This window comes from Poecilia reticulata, chromosome 8, assembly GCF_904066995.2.
Source record: "Poecilia reticulata chromosome 8, P_reticulata-male-v2, whole genome shotgun sequence".
Lineage (NCBI taxonomy): Eukaryota > Metazoa > Chordata > Actinopteri > Cyprinodontiformes > Poeciliidae > Poecilia > Poecilia reticulata.
Genome location: NC_088837.1, coordinates 19,174,440 through 19,200,737, shown reverse-complemented (window position 1 = coordinate 19,200,737; position 26,298 = coordinate 19,174,440). Strand labels below are relative to the sequence as shown.

General features: G+C 36.5%; 1 protein-coding gene across 1 annotated transcript in view; it reads right to left on the bottom strand.

Annotated features, from left to right (window-relative positions):
• elfn1a (extracellular leucine-rich repeat and fibronectin type III domain containing 1a) overlaps positions 1-26,298 on the bottom strand; it is a 105,759-nt gene that overhangs the window by 75,924 nt on the left and 3,537 nt on the right. The window lies entirely within an intron of this gene.

Here is a 26,298-nt window from a genome sequence, read left to right as displayed (position 1 = left end):
CTAAATGAGGCAAATAAAATCAAATCAGTTTGTTTGCTTTCTCTCCCTCGGTTCGCTTTTAATATAAATAACTGATGAATGCTCACAGGAGGAAAAATTAGAATGTTTTTTTTTCTTTTTTCTGTTGTTAAATTTAAAGAGAAATCAGAATCGAAAAGATTTGGTATTGGCAAGTCAGAGCTCCAAGGTGATCGGAAATTGGCCACAAATCTTTGATCAGAGCATCTCTTCCTACATTGCATGTAGGTTTTTTCAACTTTTGTCAACCCAATGAATAAGCCTTACAGGGGTATATAAAGCACATATCTATTGTCTATTGAACGCATTCACATACCAACCACAAAAGAGAAGAAGCAACACCGTCACAATGAGACGCGTTGAAAATAGATGCTCCTAAAAGCATAAACGCACAGTCGTCTCTAAAGACACCGGTCTGTCTCAGTGCATGTAACTGGCTGCATCAAACATCATCTCTTTGAGTGCTGGTCAGGGCTCTTCTCTCTGCTGTGGGAATCTGTGGAGGCAGGACGGATAAACAAAGAGAGACAGAGAGCCTGTGGAGTTGAGCTGAGCCTGGGCAGCCTGGAGGCAGCAGCAGAAAGGAGACTCGAGGTCTAAACTGCATCCTAAACAACACCTGGGAAGCTCGTGCACCCACAGAGCACGTCCTGCCTCTGGCTCCTGGAGGAAAGGCTTCTTTACCTCTCCCATGGGACTTGTCAACCGACAGTCTTTGTGGATGTACTTAAGGTACTTGGCTTTCTTTCAGCATTTGGACAGCGTTTGTGAACATGCTGTATGTAATGAAATCTCAAGCTGTTCAAGATCAGAAACACACAATGTTGAGTTTTAGCTTTATGTTTCCTGTAGATTTCCTCTCTAATCCTCCACTCTAACAAGTTGCAGGCATATTTTCCTCAAGATTTCATGCGGCTGGTAGCTATTGAAGTAATACTGAGAAATGTATTTTTGCTACTCCACACTGGAAAAGCATATTTTCCTCATCAAAACTATAGAAAAGATTAATTTACTTATGTTTAACTAATATTACCTTCATACATATGACATATATATGTAAACAAATTCGTATTGTGCTACTGTGTCTAAATGCAACACATCCTCCACCCTTCCCAGTACAGATCAATGCATACTCTGCAAGACCAGAGAAATGTGTTAATTTACCCGAGGCTACAAGAACAACATTCTTTCTTCCCAGAACATATTATACTTCACACCAACTCGTACAGAGAAGTACACCACTTTCATATTTTTATAACCCCAAAAAATTTTATTTTGAATATGTATGGAGATCAAACTACAAGGACTCCCAAACCAGGACTGCATGAACAAATTGATTTAATTTTATTTATTTGGATCTGGTCTTGTGTGCTAATCTACTTTAAAAATGTATAAAGTACAAATAAAGAAAAAAAAACTGAATGATTTCCACAACTTAATTATTTTAGTTGAGTATTTTTATTTTAAAATTGACATGAGTTTTTATGTTTAGTGCATGTCATTTAAAGTTTTTGACAATCACTTTTACTGCAGTTGCTTTAGCAGGACTCATCAAAAGTATGCAAGGCTGAGGTAACATCTGAAGTGCAGAGAATTTGCAGATGTCTCTAAAAAGACATAAATTAAAGATAAATGTCAGCTATAAGAAGTACTAGGTGGTTTTCCTACCAATACAAGCTTTCTTTTTTTATATTTTTAAAGACTCAGGCAATCATTGGTAATGGCGATGTAAATTAGTAACACATAAATAATCCAAATCTGTTTAATCTGCCATTTTATTCAAGCATGGGCCCCAGGATATATCTGCTGTGCCCAAGTAAAATTTCCCAATCCCATTTTCAGAAACTTGTGAATATATCAGGACTGACTGGTAATCTGTCCATTAAGGGAAAGTGCAAAACGGCCATTGGTTGGCCAAGTTTATTTAACAAGATAGTTTAATGTATCTCCTCTTATAACTAACAGCAGCTCAAAGCCCAAGTAGTTTAATACTTATCGGTAGCTGATAAATATTTAACTTCCATAAAGATTAAATTGTCTTAGTTGATTTTTCTTCTTCAAGGCTTTTGCTGTTTGTTTTTTTTCTTCTAGCAATTGAATCAAGCATTGACCCTTAGGAACACAGTTTTTGGGTTTGTTATCAGTTGTATTCAATCCTACTAAAGTTCAAACGCAGGGGACAAAATCAAAGCATAAAAAATACCAGAAGTTTTAGAGGCCAGCAAACATGAAAATAACTGTATATTCTGAATTTTCACTTGATCAAAAATATTTATTTGTACAAATGAATTGATAAAGCCCCAAAGTGAACGCCTGTACATGCTATAAAACAAAATGAGATGAACAGAGTGATTTTTATGTGACTGCATTTGATGTGCAACTTGGTGTGTTGCAGAAATCAATTTACGGAAGATAATTGTTCATTTCCAAGGGGAAAGCAGGAGGCAATGAGAGGCAATGAAAGATGGAGTCTACATCACTGTACACAAATGGCACTAATGGGTACAATGATCATCTCCATATGAATCCAATTACAGAGCTGCTCTTCCCACACCTCACACATTTTCACATCTTCATAAGGGCACAAAGAAAAGCTAACAAGGAAAAAAATATTGCATATTACACCTTTCTAATAAACTCATATTTTGTCAGAAACAGCCTGACAGTGAAATGTGAGCAGCTGACAGCTGTTCAGGAAAGCTCAACCAGGGAGTTTATAGTCGTAGTGAAGTCGATGGGATTACCAGAGGGGATTAGGAGCTCTAAGTACGATAACAATATGGCTCGACGAGGACACAATTACATGCCATGTTTGAGACAAGCTGATAAAGGCGGGGAATGAGAATTTTTTTTTTACCTGACTCACTGTTACTCTTGAAAATTGGTTTCTGCTGGAAAATGAACACGCAATAGTTACTCAAAATATGTTAGACTTCTTAAAAGTCGTCAGTAAAGCAATATAAATTTAGCAATATATAATATGAATGTGTTGTGTGGACACATAGACAGCTATGTTAACATGAAAAAATAGATAAAAAATGTGACATTACAATTCAAATAGAAAGTAGAACAAACTTTTCCAGACATTCCATATTGTGCTGCGAAATGACTTTTGTTGAACTCCAACCGCCTTTGTTTTTGTAATTCTTTCAAAGCCTTTCCTCCAAATTCGATTTTATGAAAACCACATTATGAACTCCTATCTAGTCTCCTCTGGCGCTGAAAAGTCCAATCAGTGGAAGTAAAAATGAAATCCCTCCTGAGAACGCTAAGGATGCAATTTCCCCATGTCTCCTTAACCCAACATATTGAAAAGCCAGCACACCATTGAGACTGTAATCAGCCCTATGCTGAAATTACATCAGATCTCAGACTACCATTCACAAATCTCTCATCAACTCAACATTAGACCTAAAGCCTCACAAATTATGGAAAGTGCTCCTTCAAGGACCAACTTCTTTTCCTTGATGAAACCTTTCCAGATGGTTTAGGAACACTACAAAGTCACATATCATCTTCCAAGAGTGTTAGGGGGAATAATCAAACTCCAAGAGCTGACTAACTACCTCTCCACGGCAGAGAACCAATACTTTACTGCAGTGTCAAACTGATACACAGCCTGGAGCTCCCTCATTGGTAATGAATAGGAAATGAACTTGAAAGACTCATAAATTGTTTGTTTGAACCACAGATTAAAGAGCTTTACATTATTCAGATGTTACAAAATTGATCAAAGTGGAGCCAGAGTAGAAAAAAAAAAAGAAAAGAGTCTCTGGGCTCCTCCTGTTTCTTATTCCGTCTTTAGATAATTTAATGGATCCAGCATTGTGTTTAAACTAACTAAGAGTTAGTTTAAATTGAAATAATAGTTTACATTTAGGTTTCAAGGTCACTTCTACATTGTTTTTCACTTGTGCACCCATAGTTAATCTATATTTATATAGAAAGAGATTATCAGGCCACATAGTGTATGTTTTTTTTGTTCCAAATAAGAGGAAGCAAGTTGGAAGTATTTCAAATTATGCTGTAAATTGAGCTTCAAAATGCAAAAGGGAGAAACAGAATCAAGGGACAAAACAATTGGATTTGTCAGTTTATAGCACTGCCAAATACGATTTTTTTGCACAGTCATGTAAGTGTTACTTTTAGTTGTTATAAAAGGGCTTTAAATATATCAAATATTAGTTAAAAGAAATGTGTATTACGCTGCAGGGTTGCATTTAGCATCAGAAAGAGTCTTACTTTGGTATGAGGATTCAAACCAGCTACGCCGTTGGATTTGACGCAGCTGAAAAGTTTGGACTGTGCTCTTTTATCCCATAACCTTCAGGGTTGTCTAAGAAATTCAACATGACTGTTTTACTGCTTGTAATTTATGAAGTGAAGAGGCCTTGCTTGTGCTTCTCGACAATTTGGCCACATTTAAAGACAGAGAGCCTTTTGCCTTTGCAATCAAAGGATGATTATGCTAATGCCTGTCAAAAAGAAAAACGACATTAAAGCTGGATTTACAAGAACATTTTGACTCTAAGAACTATGGACTTAAACTTTGATCAGCTCATGAAAATGTCTGTTTTACTTTACACACTGTTTTCAATGTTTGGATGGCTGTTTCGTTTTTTTTGTTTTGTTTTTGTGTTTTTGTGCTCCTATTTCTACCTGGTTATGATCCAACGGCACAAAAAGGAAGCATAATTTCCCAGGTTTTAGGTTTTTCAACCAGTCTATTAATGTTGATATGGAGTCTCAGAGCTGCAACACTTTTGTGCTAGAGGTTTTATTTATTTTATTTTATTTTTTATTTTTTTGGACATACTCAAGAAATCCATGGCAGTCTGGCTTGTCTCATTTAGCACAGAGCCAGACTTCAGGAGCATTATACTGTGATGTGTATCTTGATTGCCAGGTAGAAAAACATCCAAAGAGTGTAATATACTCTTCACTGACAAAGTTTGCGAAATAGTGCATGTAGAACAGATTTAATGTGATTTAAACCACTGGGAGTATACAGCTTATATAATAGCTCCATGTATCATAAAATTTAGATTTAAAAATAAAATTACTTAAATTTTAAGTAATTTTTCTGACCTTAAACGGCTCCTCAGTACATTTTTATGACTTGCAAGCTGCAAATGTCAACTTTAGGGCCCAAATAAAATCCATCATAACATACATTTTATCACCCCGTAACATCCCCCCTTCACCCCGCCCAGTCATCTCATCAAATAGTTGATTAACATCTCAAATGAGCACTTCTGATAGCTGTTTTACAGTGGATTCACTGTGGAGTGAAGACATACAGTGTTAATCAAGGACACTGAAGACTTCCACTTCTTGTTTAACCTTGTAAGAACGTGTACAATATATATATCTAAGGAAAAAGAAGAAAGGAACAACAAAGAGGAAGGCAACTGAAGTATTTTGGAAAGCTTAGTAGGATGTAAAAACACCCTGGGGACAATCACTACGACGTACAAGGTGTAAACTGGCAACCTTGAACTAAATCCAAAGGAAAAAAATAAATTAGATACTTCAGATCTAAGCTGAAATGGCAGATAATATTGTGCACCCCAGCTATCAGTGATATGGCCCATTTAAATTCTCATATGTCCAATTTCAAACAGCAGAATGTGTTATTTCTGCATGGATAAGAGCAGAAGGAGAACATTCTCTTTGAAATTTGCTGTCAACAAAAGTGTGGGGAGAGAGATGAGGTTGAATAAGACCAGACAGATAGCTTAGCAAGAGGGGGGTTAGAGATGAGAGGAGAAAAACAATGGCCTGAAAACAAAAGGTGAGAGGAGGAGACAAGGAACACGGGCGATGAGAAATGAAACAGATGAGGACAGTGAGTGCTGCCAGCTTGGCACGAGTGCCTGCGTGTGCATTGCTGGAGGATAATATGGCCACAGTGGTGGAACACACATCTCACATCGCACTCAACAGGTGGGTCAAGAAGGGGCAACTCAAACAGGCAGGCAGGAGCTTATCTTAATTCTGAGGGAGAGAAAATCCAAGATCCCATCCACACAGTCTCTCTGTAATCGATGCTGACAGGTAATTCAGAGGAGTGCATGGGAGAGCTCACAGCTTGCCGGGGAGGCAGGGTGTTTGTGTGGCCTTGGTTTCTACAATACATGCGATCAAAGCACCCGGTGGTTCTTACATGTGTTCAAATAAATACTTTTTTTTCTTTTTTTATTATTATTATTTTTTTTATATCATGTAAAAATAGATTTATTTATTTTTTATGAAAAGATCTGGAAAATAGTACGTGTTTCTCTCATGTTCTTTTGTTTTACATACAAATGTCTACTTATATTTAGTAAATGCCATTGAGGTTTTTAGTTATTTAATAGTCAAGCAATTAAAAAAATAAAAAATAATTTAAGATAGTGATATTAGAACTTGACTTTCTCCATTATGTCATACAGTTTTTTCTTCTTACAGCTTTTGAGATTAGCAATAAAAAGAACTTCAGTAACAAAAAGATAGGTGCTTTAAAAGGCCTTAAATGTGCTTCCTTCTCTTCAAAGTGGAGATCTCTTGGAAAAGAAAATGCAGACACACACTGCAAAATATAGCTTGTATGTTAAAAAAAGGTTTATAAAGCATCTGGCGGTCCATCAATCCATCTTTTCATACAATTAATGTTACTTCTCCCTCACTGTTTTTGTTTACATTTTATCAGATGAGGCCCTTAAATGGAGGATGTCCGAGATGAGATTATTAAAAGCTTTTGGTTATAATCACCTGCTCTAGCCTGGAGCCCATTAATACACAGCGATGCTGATAAAAAATAACCTGTGGATTTTTTTTTTTTTTTCGATTTGCAAGATCATTATGTGCAACAAACAGCAGGATTAAATGATGCACCGTCAAAACAACAGAGTTAAGGAGGTTTTACAAACCACAACAATGACAAAAAATCCATTCCAAAACTCTTAGTGGCAACAACTGCATTTGTGATGCCTAATGAGTTACTTAAATCGGTTGCTGTGTTGAAAATCTGACCAAAAAAAACATATATATAATTAATAAAAGTAAATTCGGCCCTAATCTTCTTTCCAGAAGTGTTGTAATTTAAGTAGACTAGAGTGTGTTTTTTTTTCTTTTTAAGTATGAACAGACCTACTAATGTCCTGACAAACAGCCAAGATGTTCCAAAACCTTCATCTTGTGTTTTTGGAACCCAAATAGGCAAAGGTGTGTTTTGCATCATTACCCTCGTTAACCTAAATGCATTTGAATTGAAGGATATAACGGTTTTACGACTGTCACAAAGGAACAAAGTAGCTTCACGCCATCACACTACCACTGCAATGTTTAACTGTGTGTGATTGTTATAATCTCCTGGTTTGGATCTAATCAGGTCTGGGTGTGGCTGTTGAAATGGAATTCAGCCATCCGAACAATTTGATTATTCACACTTTATTCATGATTTAATAAGGGTGACAAATCTATTTTCACACAGGGCCAGGTTGGTTTAAATGGCTTTTTTTTCTTTATTTCATGAACATGTTTTTTGGGCTACAGAAGGAAACTTTGGCAGTCATAATGGCTGGAGAAAATCCACATTGATTTGGGGAGAATAGTACATCCACAACAGCACTAACAGCTCGGCATTCATTCATTTTGTTGTAAAGTAAAACACATGAAATTTACATTCTTTGTGATTCACGATTGATTAAATGATACAATTTAAGTATTCTTAAATATTCTCTTTCATATTTAGTTTAAAATTGAAGAAAAACAAAACTGTAAGGTCCCCAAAGTTGGAGTACAGTGTTGGATTTGGACGTGCTTAAAACACACACAGATCCCCTTCAGGTTCCACTGAATCATTTATTGGTTCATATGTAATCAGGCATGGGATGTTTTTTTAAACATTCTTGTTTGAAGTGGATGACTAAAGTATTTTAATTATTGTGAGAAAACCAAATACTATAGGACCCACTGAATTAAAGACAAATGTGTGTTTTTTTATCTATGTGCCGTGTCAGAGAACTGACAATGCTCCGAACAGAAACTACCCCCAGCGTATTATCTCACTCCCTTTTCCATCTTCAAGCCTCTCTCAGTGTGCTCCTCAACTGTCTGAGTCAATAAAAACAATATACAGGGGAAAGCACTCCACCTGCTTGGCCATTTAAAACCACCATTGGTGTTTTGGGAAAAGTCAAAGACAGCGAGATGTAGATGTAAAGGCCACTTCCAAAGAAACAAATACAAAAAAAGAAAGAAGAATGAGTATGTAGGCAAGTGTTGGAAGCGTATCCAGAGCACATTAAAAAGAAAAGAGATCTGTCTAGCTGCTCCCTTAAAAGCTGCCGCTGGCATCCATCCAGTTTTGCAAGAGGGTTCCTGTGTAATTTTATACAAACCTGTTTCCTCATTCTGTGCTGCAAAAACTAACATGATTGCGGTGAATGCAGAATACCTGCCAGCAGGATGATTATTATAAAATGAAAAATGTCGAGCAACTTCTTCAGCATCTTCAAGGTTCCTTGAATTGATTAGCAGCCAAAATCTGAATCTCGACCAGACAGTGAAAAATGCCGATAAACATAAAAAGCAAAGCAAGTTAAATTCTTTCTTTTACTCAACACCGGTCTGTAACTTTAGTTCACTTAGTCCCAGGAGGCTTCTAAGCTCAGCACCAACAAAAATCAATGCTTCGTAATTCCTTTTTGCTGCAAAACTAAGAGAGCTGTGCTGTTGCCTCCAGTCTGCCATCACCGAATCCTTCATGGTGTCAGCCGTACTTGTAAATTGAGTGCAAATTCATGAGGAGCAGCAGTTGAACATTTTGAAGGTCCAGCTTGACAGAATAATTACTGGACACAGCATGATTGCCACACAGCATGCAGGAAGTGATCTGCAAAGTAAATCAACAATAATAATAATAATAATAAGAAGAAGAACATATAAATCTATATAACGTCTAAATCATCAATCTTTACTCCCACATTTATTAAAATGTGTACAATTTATTATGGTACTTGAATTCAGTATTCAAGATTCAGTGATATTTTTGCATTAATATGGCATTTCAGAGTAATGACATGAGGGGAAGAGAACATGATATGACAACTGACGAAGCCCCCCAGCCAAAATCCTACTGAGGACATCGTGGTTACATAGGATGTGTGTTGTGACACTGGGTCAGCATAAAGCCCCATGTGGACAGTGGTTGCACATGTTCTGATGCATACAATGCAAATGAGTCCAGGTAGTGACGTTTAGGGTTCAGAAGGAAGGTACCCTGACGCACAATGAGTGAGTGGTGCTTTCCAGCAAAAGACTTTAAATCTGGAGTCAAAATGGAGATATTAATAAAACCTTTAGATGATCAATATTCCTCTTTAAACAGATTAATGCTTTGAGATACAATTAACAAAATATGCATTACATTAGTGATAAGAGTTTGCTTTAAATAAACTGCAGGGATCACAGAAGGCCCTTTTGGGTATCGCTGCTCACATTAAAATGAAATGATTAACTTCAAAAGGGTCAAAAATATTCCTTTGACTGCATAACTGCATTAATGCATGAGTGCAACGTTTCTTTTGCGTTTTGCAAAATTGCATTGCCTTAAAGGTAATCAGTTTTCTATGGAATCAAACGAAAGCCCCGGATCACAGCTGAGAAGCTCCAAGTGACTTTACAAGAAGTTAATTTCCACAGTAAGCTTAACTTTGAATCAATAAAAGAGAAAGTTCAAATTTGCCCGCTTTACAGGGAGGTCCCTTCAAGTTTTCACAACCACTGACTCATTTGAAACTCTGGCAGCTGTCCGAGCTGCATGGACGACAGCCAAGATTGCCCAAGGGATCTGACTGCTGTCTATTGGCTCATGGTGACTGATGCATTCAGATGCAAAAATCTTTAAAAGCTTTCATGTGCAAGTGGCCTTCCTATGTTTCATTTATTTCTGTTTTCTACAGCTTAGTAGATGAATTCTGCATATTTTATACAAAAGTTGCAAAGTAATCACTTTGAAACCTGTTCCTGAAACACATTTGATATATGGTGCACCTTTTTTTTTCTCTGATGCACTTTCTTGATGTTGTTGTTTTTTAATCTATGCATTCAGGGTACAACTTTGGAGAAAGTTATTATATCTGTATTCTTGGCTAACACATGAAAAACATCAATCGTGACAGTGTTCATTTCCATTTTCTAATTGCTAGTCCCACACGGGAAGTGAGTATCTGAGCAAAACGTTATTTTGTTTACAGTACTCCATGTCTCACACCAGAGCACGGTGCTCTTCTTTAATCGGATCTAACAGAGCCATTAGAAACCCTTAAACGCTGGGAATAATCAAAAGTGAAAGATCGAACATTTTAATTAAAGGTACCGTGACACTGAAATATAGACTCAGGCACATGCATTTTGGCCTGTAAATCAGATTAGACAGAAATGGAAGCATTTACTCCATCTTGAACTGCTAATATCAAGGTACAGATTCCAGCACTTCCTGCTGTGTGTACTTTTTCCTTCTGGACATGTCCTCTTTGTCTGATGTGGATTGTACGCTGCTCAAAATGGATTATACTTTTTAATCAGGCTCGTATCTTTAAAGACTATCAAGAAAAAGTTAATTGAAATTTCATCCTCTTATGTTCTGATTAAGGTTCTTTTCACTATGCATGCTGTACTAAAAGGGTTATCTCCCACATACATTCTCCCAATCCCAAATTATGGTTTTTATTATGCTTCTTATTTGATGGATAGATTGCTCTGATCATATTTCCTTATAATTATCTGTTTTAACCGTTTAGTGAAGCTAAAGCAACTGAGTTATAAAGATAAATTGCAATAAAGCAAGTTTTCTATCATGTTAACGCTGACATTGTGGTGACATAACAGATGTACAACTTTGAGAAGCCCCCCTGAAGGAGGGACCGGAGGCAGGGCACAGAAGAACTGACAGAGGGTGTGTGCCTGAGGCGGACTGAAGCCAGAGCAGACGCCCCCGCAGGGCTAATAGGCTCTCAGGCCCCCAAGGGAAGCCCTGTCCTCAAATAAAACATACAGTATTATATATATATATATATATATATATATATATATATATATATATATATATATATATATATATATATATATATATATATATAGCTATAAAAAACTGCTCAGACATATTTCTACCACCCCCCTCTCCTGGAAGTGTCCTTAGAATTAGAGTCACAGTTGTAAGGGTAAATACATTCATATTTTAGATTTCTAAATGGAAACTATCATTTTATTGCATCCGCAAGAGAGAAAAGGTGGCTGTTTGTATATTTGTATACGTGGGGTATTTTGTAAAGATTTCACAGCGAAATAGTAAAACAACAGTTTGACCCAGTCTGTTGGATATCCTCGCTTTATCCCAAATCATGCACAAAGATCGTTTGTGTTTCTTAAGGAAATTCACATTATTCCTTATTCTGTACATCTAAATGATTTTAGGTTTTCATACTCAAGTTCACGTGCGTTTTTGGCAGCAAGTTATCAACGTGAGGACCCGTGTTTTGCCTAAGGCGGCTCTAAATTCAGGCAGGTCATGGAGAGCATCCAGATTTTTATTTTTGTTTCTATTGTTCTAACGTTTCATTCCATAAATTTCAACTGTTTTAAACTAAGGTTGTCTTTAGCCTCCATTTTTACAGTTGTTTTGCTCAAACCTTAATTTTTCAATGTGTTCTTCTGTTTAACTCGGAGTGTAATTTAAATTACTCAGTTTTAAAAATAAGAAATTCCAAAGCTCAGTAACACTTAAATACTAGATTTCACAGACAATTATGGTGGCTTTCTTTTAGTTTCAAACAAAATAATGTGATGTTAAATGTTTAAATAATTACATTAAAATAAATCAGTGTGAAAACACTATTTGTTTCACTATTTCAGAAGAGAAACAAGAGCTGAGATAAATGAATTAATAACAGCCTTTTTTTAGAACCAAGTGTTGTGGGGATACTTTTGCTTTATTAGTTTTTTCATCATTTTATGTTCTCTTGTTCCCTATGCTGTCATTTTCAAGTCTATTTTCCCTGACTCCAATCCTTCTATCTGTCTCTTCAAATCTGACCAGTGTGTGGCCAGCAGCAAAGAGGTCCAAAGGGGATAGACCATATTCTTTATTTATACAGCTTTTGTTTAATATTTTCCTAAAACATTTTCTTTCTCAAAAAAAAAACTGTGAAACAATTTATTGTCTTTATCTGGTAAAAACCTCTGTGTTCAGCGCTAGGAGTACAAAGGGAGAGATGATGTTCAGTTCAATAGCTGTAAATTACTGAAATTGATGCGGATCAAAAGAATAGTGGGCATACTCTGTGATGACTCAAGATTAATTATGCTCCACTACACCGAGTCTCTCAGTTAGAACGGACATAAGGTGTCATCCATATTCATACAAAGCACCGGGTTTCAGCACACAAAGTCTGGCATCTTTTTGCTTTAATAATAAAAACTGGTTCCTATGTTTCATAACACTGATAAAAGATCAGCAAAGTTACCTAAGACTCATCCTCTCTCTGACTGCCCTTGTCTCTCTGAGCCAAGCTTTGTTCACTGTGTAGCTTTCTCACGATCACACCATTATTAAATATTTTCATATAAACTTCTCTACTTTCTTATGAAGATTTTATCAATTGCCCTTGATAGAACAGGGAGCTTTCTATTTGCCAGGCATATTGGTGCCCTGAAAAGTAATCTAAAGCCACTTTTCTCTTCCCTGCTGTCCTAGCTCACCCAACAAAGAAACTCAAATACACTAAAAACTAAGGCAAGACTTTCCAGGCCTCTCGACCTAAAGATAAAAAACATAATTTAGGTTTAATTTACACCAGTGGAGCAGATCTACAGCTCGTCCAGGTCAGTAATTGATTGGCAGGTATTCCATACAGTATATCTTAACAGAAAATGTCACTCATGGATACACATAGTCACAGCAAAAACCACTCTAAGGGGGAATTGGTACCTCCCATGCTGATGACTCAAAACTTCAAAATTCCTAGTGAAAGTGTAACACAAAACACACCAACAGAGTGAGATCATTGCAACTAAAACAACAAACAACAACAACAACAAAAAAACACTTTAAAAAAAGTCTGAAACAGTGTATTTCTTTGTTGCATCTACCAGATACATAATAAGTGGGCAAAATTAAAACCCATCTTCATTGAGGTGTCCGAGTCGAACAGGATAGAAACGATAAAAAGGCTTTTTTATCACCAATACTCAGGTTCATTAGTGCAAATCACATTGGTAACTTGAGCATCTTTGAAGGCGACATTATCTTACACATAATGGTTTTACAACCTAATAAGCTCACACTAAAACATTAACATTATTAAAGGTTATAGAAAAGTGTGATGTGAAATTGTAAAAACCGGGTAAAAAGTAGAGGTGTTAAACTCAAGGTCTCAGTCTCAGCATCTTGATTCAAATGCTGAATGACGTTCTCAAGTTTTGCACTGACCAAGAAGGACACATTTATTTGAAAGACATCAGCCTTTGGGGACTGGATAAACAAAGTAAGAACCACACGTTGTCTTTTTTGGTATTACTCTGTGTCCTCACTTTATAAACATGTTGTAATTATTTTTTTGTTGCACTTCAAAGCCTTTTTTAACACATTTCCACTCCACTATTTGTGCTCTTTGATGATCTCTCTGTGTAATGTGTTGGATGAAAATGTACTCCAATTGCAGTCTTAAAACATTCTCTGGAAATCACTTTGCTGAAATTACTATACAAGAGACACTATCATTATTTAGCAGCTGCAAATTACTGACCAAAAAGCTGTCTGATAATAATAATTTAGGTTAAGCAGTGCAGGCTTTGATTTTTGACCAGGACTCTTGAATTTTTATTGCTTGGAACAGAATTTGAGATAAGAAAAAAGTCTGCAGAAGAGATTTTAGAAAAAGACAGGGTTACATGAGTGTTAAAAAGGGGCTCAGCAGAAGGACTACCTCAACACCTGATATATTTTACTTCTTAACTAAGTAATAGTGAAAAAAATAAAACTGCCTGAGTAATCTGCAGACCGGTGTAAGGCTTTAGAGTAAAGCTGTGTTCTGTAAGGAGCAGATCATTTTGTATTTAATTCATTATTTACCATAATGCATATTGCACCTACTCAAAAATAACAGTGTTATAAAATAAAATAAAAATACACATTTATACCAAATTCTATAATGTTTCATAGGCATAAAGCACATTATTGTGCAGTCAATGTCTGTAAAGATTAAGAATAAAATCCACCAAGTAAAAATGTGTTTGCTTATTATAGCATTTAACGTCTTCAAAAGCTAACTACTGCAATCACATCTCTAGACTTGTATTTGCACCTCAGTGACAAGAAACTATAATGCCATTTGAATTTGCATGTTCCATTTGTTTTTTTTTCCTGTTTCCCTATCTTAAAAAGAAATTATATATGACAGAAAAAATATATATTTCAATCATTCCTTCTGGGAGTTGAACTGAATTCAAAATCTAACTAAATCCAAGCTGTAAGACATGCTACTAAACCAATATTTTAGGCCCTGGACAGGCTCATACAGGAAGTCCAAGGAGTACACTGGTAAAAAAAAAACAAAAAAAAAATCCAGATTTTCCAATGATTAAATCTTTATAAACAGCAATTAATCAATGAAAAGGGGTTTATTTTTACAATGACTGAAAGCTGAATGGGTATGACTGAAAACCCACATAGACCCTGTACTACATGAGCAGGACTAATTCATAACCCTTATTGTCCCTGAAATTTAGTTTGTTGAGGGTAGAATGTAAAACCAACACAACAGACTATCGAATAAACTTAGTGCTCCACTTGATTCTATTTCCCGATTTTGTTTGAACTAAATCTCAAAGGACTGCGCCTGCTGTGCTCATTGTGCATGACTTCATGCAAACTCCAAGTAGCCTCAACAAAGTGAGAAAGCATAATTGGCATGTAGACTTTCCACATAATCTCCATTTTTAGTTAAGGAATAACACCTCATAGGCCTGACAATATGGCACCCCAGATCCCTCCCATCTCTCTGTTCTGGTCTCCCAGTGGGTAATCACCAGCCTGAGCTGATTCGGCCTGGAAGGCAGTGCTGTTTAATGAGCGATGGAGGGCATGAGTGAGGAAACAACAGGTGGGGTGTCAGATTGATGCACTGCAGCTGGGGATGGGCCATTTTTCTTGCCAGCTGTCGGTCTCGAAGATAATAATAATCAAAAAGGGGATGTTAGCAGAAGTGCTCGTGCTGTCAAGACTACGGAGAATGAGTCGGGGGTCACAAGATGTTCACGTCTCGCTGCTGTTCATTCATCCGAAACCGACACAACCGTTATCAAGGTAAATAGTGATGTTTCTACAAGCTGTACAAAATCTGCCAAGAAAAGGACTTTCAGATATTCTGTATCACAAACTTTGACATACACCAAAACATTGTTTATCAGAGCAAAACAGATGCCATGGGACACCAAATAGGGAATTTACTTTTAGTGTTGTTCAGACAATTTCAACAACTTTACAGCAGAATACTTAACTGTGTGAGCTGTAAAAAAAAAAATTGCTTTTCTACAGTGTAATATGTCTTAGTAAAGTCGGTATACAAAACTAACATTTGAAGGCTTTACTTTCAAATGACACTTTACTGAGGCTTTTCTGGGGTGACTGTGTAGAAATATGTCTGAATAATTTGCTTCATCATTACTACTAAAGCCTCAAGATAGTGTCAATGAACACTAAGTCAAGTATTCAACAGTTCTCTCCAAAAACGAGTGCTATGGTACACCATGGCCTGCAAATGGTGTGAATACTGGCACATTTTTTATAAGTAGTTGCTAGTATGTTTGGTCCAAGTTTGGAAGCAGTTTCTATGGTAACAGTGCTCTATGTTCACTGCTTGCTGATAATTTGCAGATTTAATCACCATCTCTTTTTGAAATGACCGTTAACTCTTAATGCTTATTTCACAGACTTACATTATGTTTGTAATTAGTTGGACTAGTTATGACTCACAAACCAAAACTGTGCTTCATTTATACAAATGCATTAGAGGTGTTGTGAGATTTTTGCACACTCAGAAGTTGTTAAAACATATTTTTCTCACAGCAACACCCTAAATAACTGATTTTTAAACCAAATACTAGAAGAACCAAGGCTTGATACACAGTTGTTAGGATTATTGATGAGTGACTCACACTGTTGTGTACAAAATGCCCCTCTGACCTGACTTTTAAAGCTGCAATGTTTTAATATTTGGTGCAGATTGACTTTGTGAGTTCTCCATGTAAGTCTCAAAGTCACTGATCCCCAGTTTAAAAGCTCAATTCAGGCACAAATGTACAGGTTTAATCATGTTGGTCCAACAATGACACTTGTGATAAATGGAAATTAACTGGAGATAAGTTTAAATCTTTGTGTGTAGCTGTAATCAAGATGAATGTAGAAAAGAACAAACTTAAGAGGAAACACAGATGGTTGGATTGCTGAGGGATAAATCACATGCAAGACAGCCAAGAGATTTAACTTGCAAGAAATGAAAATAGTCACTTTTATACATTATTTTTCATTAAAATATGAATTTATGTACCAAGCTTTTTTAAAGTTTAAATTAGGTAGAAATACCATCTTAAAATGCATTAGCTTTACAATAAAACAACCACAAATGTATTAACTTAGGATGTTTTCTGAAATGAAATAACATTTTCTGAAGTTAAATGACTTAAAAAATGGTAACAACTGAATAAATTTGCTTAGGCAAATTAGTTTAATCTGAATTAAAAAAAAAAAAAATCCTGATACTTTTTAGAGTAATCCGGTTTCTCGTGTCAGATAAATGTTTTTTTAAGAGTCCCCCAACAGCTATTGAGCTCTCAGAAGCATTTCAACGAGGCATTTCAACATGAAGCGATTGACTTGCTCAGGCCATTCATCAGAAATTTCTACAATGTGCTGGGCTGCTGTGCGGAGGAAGATTAAGCTATGACCTTCGCACAGCATCAAAGTGGAGATGAATCCTGGGCTGGTTCATCTGATTTCTACTCGCTTTCTTAGTTTTCACTTCGGATGATTGTGCACTTAAAAAATGTTTGCTCAGCTGTTAAAGGGCAATTAGGTGTGCAGAGATTAAAATAAACAGCCTTATAGATAATGTTGTGACAGCCAAGAAGAAGGAAAACGCCAGAAGTCTCAGTTACTGACATAGTTTTATATACAAATGCCAGAAGTTAAAATCTGATGTGTTTTTTATTCTCTAATTCCAAAAGTGTATGTATATGTGTATTCCCTCTTGCACTGTTCTGTTTTCATTATTATGTATGTTTCCTTAATGAGCATAAATCTTTTGCAGCACTCAGCACAAAGGGGGTGTTTCATTATTGATTTTGCTGTAAAAGGAGTGAGCTATCGTATTTTATTTAAATTCAGTTGGACTCCATCTATTAATGTAGCAACAATTTACAACAAACATTATCTCAAGGTACTTCACAGGACAAATGATTCAATTAACCATTGAACAATTATTATTAATTCCCTAAAAATACATATATATATATATATATATATATATATATATATATATATATATATATATATATATATATATATATATATATATATATACTCTAATCAATATGATATATTTATGTCATAAAGTAGTAATTTCAGCTGGACCTGAGTTATAGTGCAGACACATTCAGTTTTTAATAGCAACTATCATAAATGTATCTATCAAGGGAAGCAGAGAGGGTTGCATTGACTCTCTGACTTTGCAGCAATCCCTGTTTCTAAGCAAGCACTTGGCGACAGTGAAGAGGAACGACTCCCTGTATTCTCAACGTTCTTTCTTTTTCTTTTTTTTTGACACAAGCAGATCATATTTTGTCCCAGTCCTAATGAAACCTCCACCAAAACTTGCTTCAGTGACTGTGAGTCAACTGGTGGTTGAAACAACAGAACAGACGCACTAAAAACACAGAAGCACTGGTCTGAATGTACTTTATATGGAAAAGAAAAACAGCAACATTGGCTCTGTCAGTGGATTCTTCAAGCCAGAAACAAAGCTAAACAAAATAGCTCTAGGCCATTAGAAACACCTAACGGATTAAAAATAGAGTATGTACAGTAAGTCGTACCAGATAAGTGATATTACAAAAAACGTAGTGTACCAGGTCAAAACCATTTTGAATTCCACACCATTAATCCCAGTTTAGATTCACTGTTAGTAACAGTAGCTCACCAAAAGCAACACCCATTTTATGTTTTAAAGATTGTCTCAATAAAACTTGATGTTCCACAAAATCCCCTTCAATTCATCATCTTTAGAATGTGTCTTTTGCATCTTTTGATTCTAAATATGGTTTCTATCTATGTATGTGACAAAGTCAAACATATTTAAGAAAATGTCTACAATTGCTGAATTTCTGATATCTACCAAACTTCCTAAATCCATGGCATCCCTAAACCTTACACATTTCAGAAACAAGCTAATTTTGTTAGCCTTCATGACAGGGCAGAATAAGGTTTTGCAACGCATGAAACATGAAGCTACCGGCAGGAGTAGTTCAGTCAAATTTGACAAATTTTGCCTTTGTATTATTAGCGACAGTGTAAATGTATACAGATTTAGCCATAAACTCAGGCTTATTGACGTTATTGATGAGTATTTTAATTTACTCTAACACAACATTTGTCTCAAATCATGGCATGAATGAGTTGCCTTGAAGTGTGAAATTAAAAAGCTTCAAGGTAATTTTATTTGCATTAAAAACTCACTGACTGAAAATAAATACAGAAAAAACCTTAAGAGTCTGAATGACTAATAACAACAAAGAATACGATTCAACAGATCAGGAAGGTATAAACTCTTGTGTGGAGGGCATGAACGAGAAATGTTATAATTAAGGCTTTATGTTTATTGACACCATGTAACTGGTTAATTTTTTCAAGCGCAGCGTTAGATCGTAACGAAGCAAAGACTAGAGTCTCCCAGCATTTATGGAAAGGAGAGGCCATGTATTGATTACCATCGAGCAACTCATGGCACCCACGATGTTCCTGTTAGATGAAAAGCAGTCTTTGTGGCACATGGAAGCAGCTTCATTCATCGAGCATCTGTCACCTTCAATGGCTGATGGTTTAAAATGTTTCTAATTGGTATGAAACCACAAACTGCTTAATCATGCTGCATTACCAATCAGCGATCTAATCAGCTGATTTTTTTTTTTACACTGTCACTGCTCTTAAGAGATGCCTGCAAAACAAACTGGAAAGTGGCTTTGGTCCAAACAAACTTTATTTTAGGACCAATTAGTTTTGTGCTGTTCATACTTTTACTGAAAAAGAGTATGTTTTCCTGTATGTCCATTAAATAGCACTTGATCATTAAATCTGAGTTGAAAATGTGGCGGAAAGCATGTTTATTGTTCTGAAGATGTCCTTAACCTCTAATCTATATTGGACTATGAAATGCTATTTTCTCTCAATATCTTCAGTTTCGTCAAACCAACGGCATATGCTTTGTACATTCATGCCTAGTGATGCACTTCACACTCAGTCTGTTGAATTTAATTCATGGAAGCCTTTAGGGTTTTCTTCTAGGTTCAGTGTGATTGAGCAGGCGAAATGCGTTGCTTTTCAAGCTCAAGTGTGCTCAAAAAAAGCATCACGACCGCATAGAAAAAAAGCCCCTCTGTCCTTGCAAGTATGGCTGATGAAAATTTATGCAGAGCATCCTATCTAAGATGTTCATCCTTTTCCATCATAAAGCTGTGGTAAAGATGGAGAGGCTCTGTAATCCATACCATTCACTCTGTTGTTTCTCTGAATAACCGGAATTTCTCACATGATCTCTGTTTCAGTCCAAGAAGCTTTTTAACCCTCCTGTTGTCCTCGGGTCAAAATGACCGAGATTTGTATGTGTTTTCCCTATACACAGAAAATGAGGACAAAAGTCATCATATGACTGTTGTCCTCATTTTCTGTGTATAGGGAAAACACATACAAATCTCGGTCATTTTGACCCGAGGACAACAGGAGGGTCAGTAAAAACAGGAGAGTAAAAAAGAAAAAATTAGATACCTAAGGAAAACAGTAATGACGACAAGGTATTGTGACAGGATTGAATGCTAGTGTTTAAGAGATTTGCCAGTAGTCAAAACTGCACTCAGAAGCTGAATGTCTAGAATGTCAGGCCTGTAATGTAATTTTAGTTAAAAAAAATGTGGAAACAAATCCATATTTAATTGTTTTAGAAAGGTGAAGCTATGAAACACTGTGGTATGATTTAGCTAAAAAAACATTAAAATAAGTATTTAGCCATAAATAAAACACAGTTCACAGTTGGTGAAAAAAGCTGAAAACCAGCAAACCAAAGAATCTCATCAATGCAACTGTGTGATAAGGAATGAGTAGCATCTTGTGGGTGTTTTGCTGCAGGAGGGTCTGGTGCTCCTCACACACTAAGTGGAACCATGAGGAAAGACGATAAAAAAAAAACTATTGATAAAACATATCATGTGTCAGGGAGTAAAAACTTGGTTGGACAATGACCACATGCAGTCCAAAAAGTAGAACAGAGAAAGACAGGAGAGTCGATGTTTTTATGTGGCCATCACAAAGCGCTGGCCTCAACTACACTGTAAATCTAAGGACAGAGCTGAAAAGATGGCCATCAAACCTGACCCAGTTGCACCTGCTCCTTCTGGAGGAATGGACAATTCTTTCAGCCATAATTGTGAAAAGCGAATCATTTTGTTAGCCCCAACTGACCTAAAACAGAATAAAAAAAAGTCCTCTAACGCAGTGTTTATAAATATCTGTTTCAACTATGTGTTTGCTTTATGCTAAATACATCCAGCAAATAGCATGGACCATGGAGCCATAAAGACCTGCATTTATGTGTCGTTTCTGTTTCTAATAATCTAAAGACTATTCTCTGGTAAGATTTTTTTTTTTATGCTCATCTTTTAGGTTTCTCAGTTGTCTCGTTTTCTTTTATACTCACAGCGAGTATAAAAGTGAGACGCCATAAAACCCAACTCTTTCTCCTATGTTTATTAACACATACATAATATGCAGCTAGAAAAAAATAATTCAGTGATGGTGATTATCCCCTAACACTTGAAACAGCGTTCCTAAACTAGGTTTTGACAGGACTTTCGCAGGCCAGCTGTATTGGGCTGTTATCTAAAGGATGTTCATCAAGCGATGCAGGTGCCTGAAGATACACCGCCATGCAACCCAGCACCTAATTATTCTGCAAAAAGATGGCAAATAAGAGCCAGAGGAGCGTTCAATATGCCTCATTCTGCCATTTCATGATGCTTGTTTACTAAAGGGTTTTGTGCATCATAAGGCAACCAGCAGGTGGCTGAGGAAACTACACGAACGTTTCTGGCATTCTGCGGTGGATTCATTTTTGTTCACTTCCAAATGAATGATGACTGATTCACACCCCAGAGTGAATCTGCACATTTCCAACATTTCCCCCCCCCACATTTTATCGGTCTTACAGTCTGCTGAGCATCCCCCCCACACCCCACCCCAAGTACACAACACACATTGTCTTAGGTGATCAGCTTTTAAAATATAAACCCCTCTGTTACATCCCTGTACTTTCTTTCAAAAGACATAAGGAAGACGTTTGCAGGTAAAGAAATGGGAATTTTAAGAGATAATAGCTGCATCTGCTACGTTTCTTTTCTCTCGAAACAAGCTTTGAATTTATTGCGCGACTTCTGCCACTTTCAATCAACAGCTCCGGGTAAATTTCTATACATATTTTCCCTAAATAGGCCTAAATCCCAGGCCTGTAATTACTCTTTACAGTTACTCATAAGGTGGTGATTCAAGATGGAGTTTGTTAATGTTTTCCTAAGAGTTGAAGGAGATACAATCTCAGGAACAGCACATCTTTGTTTTGCATTGTCTAAAGGAAAATGTGCCTGAGGGTGGTTGCATTTGAGAGGTAGTTTTTTTTTTTCTCTTTTTGTCTTTTCAGCCTTATCTGCTCATTACAGCCTTCGTTAAACATTGGAAATCCTCAGCAAATAGTTCCTCTATACAGAGCACTAAATTACTTTCCTTAACACTTCCGTTTAATACCAATCGTCCCAACGGCAGAACTCAGAGGGCGTTTCGGGTGAGCCTGTCCTTTGCCACAAACATCAGTAAACAGATGGTCCAACAGGAATCACTGCACTAAAGCAGGTGAGAGATAACTATTCACATCACAATTTTTCACATGATTGTTTTTTTTACCCTTATTATATGTTCAGATATTGTCTGCATTATTACTTAGATCAGAGGTTTCCAAAGGGTGGCCCAGGGACCACTTGTTGACCTTGTAGCGATTTTGTGCGGCCCTCAACTGCAGTTTAAGAGTGATGCTAATTTGGTCCGTCCAGAACAGGTGGCGAATGCAGATGGAGGCTTTTTTTTTTAATCACAGTAAAAATTACCGACATAATTTTCCTGGAATTAATAAGTACAAGACAAAGTACTCATCGTTTTATAACCAGGCTCTTATAATAATAATAATTAAAAAAAACATCCAAAGACTTTTACTGAAAGAAAGTGATCCAAATCCTGCTCTTAAAACTGAGAATAAACTTGTTCAACGGAGCTCAGACAAATTTGGAATTTTGGATCTACAATGGATAACATCCCTTTCCTACAAAACAACAACAAAAAAATCTGACTTCCTTATTTGCTTTTAGTTTTCTTATATATTATGTTATTGGATACTTTTGACTCAATAATTTTGGCCACTGGAAAGAAAGCATGGACACCCCTGATCCTGGATAGTAATTAGTTGAGAGGACTCCCGACAAAAATGAAAAGCCTGATAGGAAGGATGGAAATCTGCAGTATAAAATTTGCCCAGAATGGATGTGAAAAATAGGCTAACATTTTATGATATGACTCCAAAAGACAAATGTCTTCTGGGTCTTATCAAACTTATTTCTGTCTTTTTTTGGACTGTGCTCGTTCATATCTTATGTGTCCTCAAAATAGCAATCATCTCACTCGTTACTGACGCCAGTGAGGTAAGATTAAAAGGAACAATAACTGATTATACGTTTGCATTGCTTCCAGTGAAGTGTGCTACACTATAATGCCACTTTGATTTCTGCACATAAAAGGCTAACTCTGTCAAAAGCAATGAAAACTAACAATTCTTGGATTAGACTTTTACAGATTGGTGGATTGATTAGCAGCCGCTGTCAAAACACACAGCATGAATTGTGACACCATTTTTAAAAGTCTTTATATGAAAACGATGGATTACTGTGAAGAACCGTTGAACATTATTATTATTATTTTATTTTATTTTTTTACATTTTGACACATTACAACCACAAAGTTCAGCAGCACATAGTTGAACATTGGAATGTCCATTTATAATATGCTCCTTCTTACTCTTGGATTTAGGAATGTATTTTGACTAGACAGTTCTAAAATATAAATGTCTTTGTCCTTTACTTTATACCACGTTTCGGTATAAACTATTTAAATGATATCCTAGCTGTATTTTGAAGGCTGTATTTTTTTTTTTTGGAAGATGAATCTAGACCACAGTCTGAAATCTTTTGCAGCCTCAAGCTGGTTTTCTCCCAGAATGGCCCTACCTTTAGTTACATGTTCTCTTCATTTCTAGCAGACTTCCTGCCCTGCTGAATCAAAGGATGCCCCCAGCACAATGCTGCCCCTATATGGATGGTGACCTGAAAGGGATGTGCAATGTTTTCCACCACACCTAGTATTTTCCATGGATTTCAAAAAGTTGCATTTTAGTCTCATCTGACTAGAGCATTAGTGTGTCCATTATGTGGTTTTAAATAAACTTAATGTGAGGCATCTTGTGCATCTCCTGCATCAACGGCTTTTTGTCTTGCAATTCTTTTGAAAAGGTCATGAGTTGTGGCATGCTCAACAAATATGAATAACTGAGCTGTAGAGCTCTGCCAGAGTCACTAGACTCTTGGCTGCTTGTTTACATACTGCTCTATTTATGTTGTTGTTGGTCATCCACTTCAGATGATTGGACACCACAGTACTGTATGGCAAATCGGTACATTTACTAACCATATATTTACTCCATAATCATGCTTAAAATATTTTGATATCACTATTTCTGATTTTGTCTGTTGTGTTCCTTTGTCATCACGATGCCGAATATTCGCTAATGTTTTCTGATATACAGCAGCTCCAAGGCCTCCAGAGAGTAGCTGTATTTATTAAGCGATTGAATTAGACACATTCCGACTATCGTTGTCAGCTATAGGTACATTCTGAAGGCAAGTGTTTGAAATTGTTTTGTTTTTTTTACTTAGAGATAAAGGGAGGTTAATTAAACTGCAGGCTACACTTTCGGGAATTTGATTTTTAAAGCATTAAGAACACATATTTTGTCTTCCTTTTCATGATTATGCATCACTGAGTTGGTCAAGCACATAAAGTCCTAAAAAAAATATGGTTGTAACACAGAAAAATGTTACAGGGGATCATGCAAGCACTATATGCTTGAAATGTTGCTTCTTTTATTCATTTTCCGCCAAATAAACAGTTTGTCCCTTTCATTCGCTTTCCTCCTGTGGCTAATTCCATGATCCGTCCTTTCATCATAAACCAAGAAGCGTTGCCTCATTATTCCTTTTAACAAAACAGCTGAGAGTCACATGTGACACTTGCAACTGAGGTGGCAGAACTGCTCTTGTAAAATGGCACACAGTATTCACAGCACAATAAGTATTAATGGTTGTCAAGAACTGTGCCACTGAATTAGACCATGCTGTTGTACCATATGTTTCACAGCTTTGTCTACAAACCCTGCTTGGTCCCTTTGATTACAGTTTTGCACGCTGTTAACCAAACAACCAGCGCTCCATTGATTTATTTAGCCCCTTATAACTTTTTAAAAATATAACTCTAGTTTGATAAACTGATCAACAGATTAAAAGTGTTTATATCAGTTTTACTGGGCAAAGTTTATAATGTGAGATCGGTACTGACAAGACAGGAGAACAAAATATGCATACATGAATAAACCTTTTTTGTATCATCACAGCACGTTGAATGCATGTGTTTAAGCTACAAACCAGATTTTATGCCGAAAACTGTCAACTTGAATTCGATCTGGATTCATCAATCCACGTGAAGATTTGTGGAAAACTGTAATGCACAATGCCATTTCCATTTAGAAAGGTTAGTCATATTTCTAAAACCACTGTCTCCCCACCGCCCAGGATATCGGTCTCCCTCAAATAGCAATTTATCGAACAGGGCAGCCTCGTCTTTTCTGCTTCTCATGGTCATGAGCCTCTGTAATTCTCTCTCAGTATCCTCAGCACGATCTCGTTCTCTCTCCTTCCACAAAGAGCCGAGCCAAGGCAGCTTGCATACAAAACAGCTGACTCAATCATCCAGCTGTATAATCAAGATAAGGGAGACGGGGACAGGAAAAGGGAGATGTGGAAGGCAAATGCAGGAGACATCTTTAGCAGCAACAGCAAAACGGAGATGTTTTGGAACTGTCACAACTCCCACCATCAAAAGTTGGAAGATTCACTTGGCTGGTAAATCCTAATACAGGTGTATCCTTTGCAAAAAATTATTAAAAATATATATATTGGAAGAAGATTAACACTGACAGCAGCTTAGGATGAGCTTAAATCTTTAAAGGAAGTCTAGCTTTTTTTAATACCACTAATAGATATTATTTAGAATTAGTTAAGAAAAAAAGTATAAAAGAAGATTAGACTTTTTTCTATTATTATTTTGTGTAACCTGTCATTTCAGTGAACCTGGCATTACAGACCCCACTGATGCCCCTCTCAATCTCACCAATAATTCTTTATTTGTAGAAAAGACTCTCCGGCAAGCTCAACATCTATCAGATTAATTCTGTACTGACTTAGTAAAAGAGACAATCACTCCATACGAAGACTTCCACTGTTAAAATTAAGCGACACGTCCAGGATACAACAATTAGTATGCTTTCTTCAGACAGATGGCACACATGCAGCAGCAAAATCCTCAGCTAATCTGAATGAGACTGCACAAAGCAACTCCGAGAACAGGGCACCAATACTGCACAGCACTGCATGAAATATTCCGATCGCTTAAAATGACTCTGTTAAAGTTGCCTCAGTTTGTATGCCTTGACTTTTCTTGACGGTGTCAAAAGTACGTACAGATTCGTGATGCAGGCTCTCATTTTGTATGCGTTGTTAGGATGTGTGAGGGCCCAGGAAAATAGCAGTATTTATGTGTTAAAT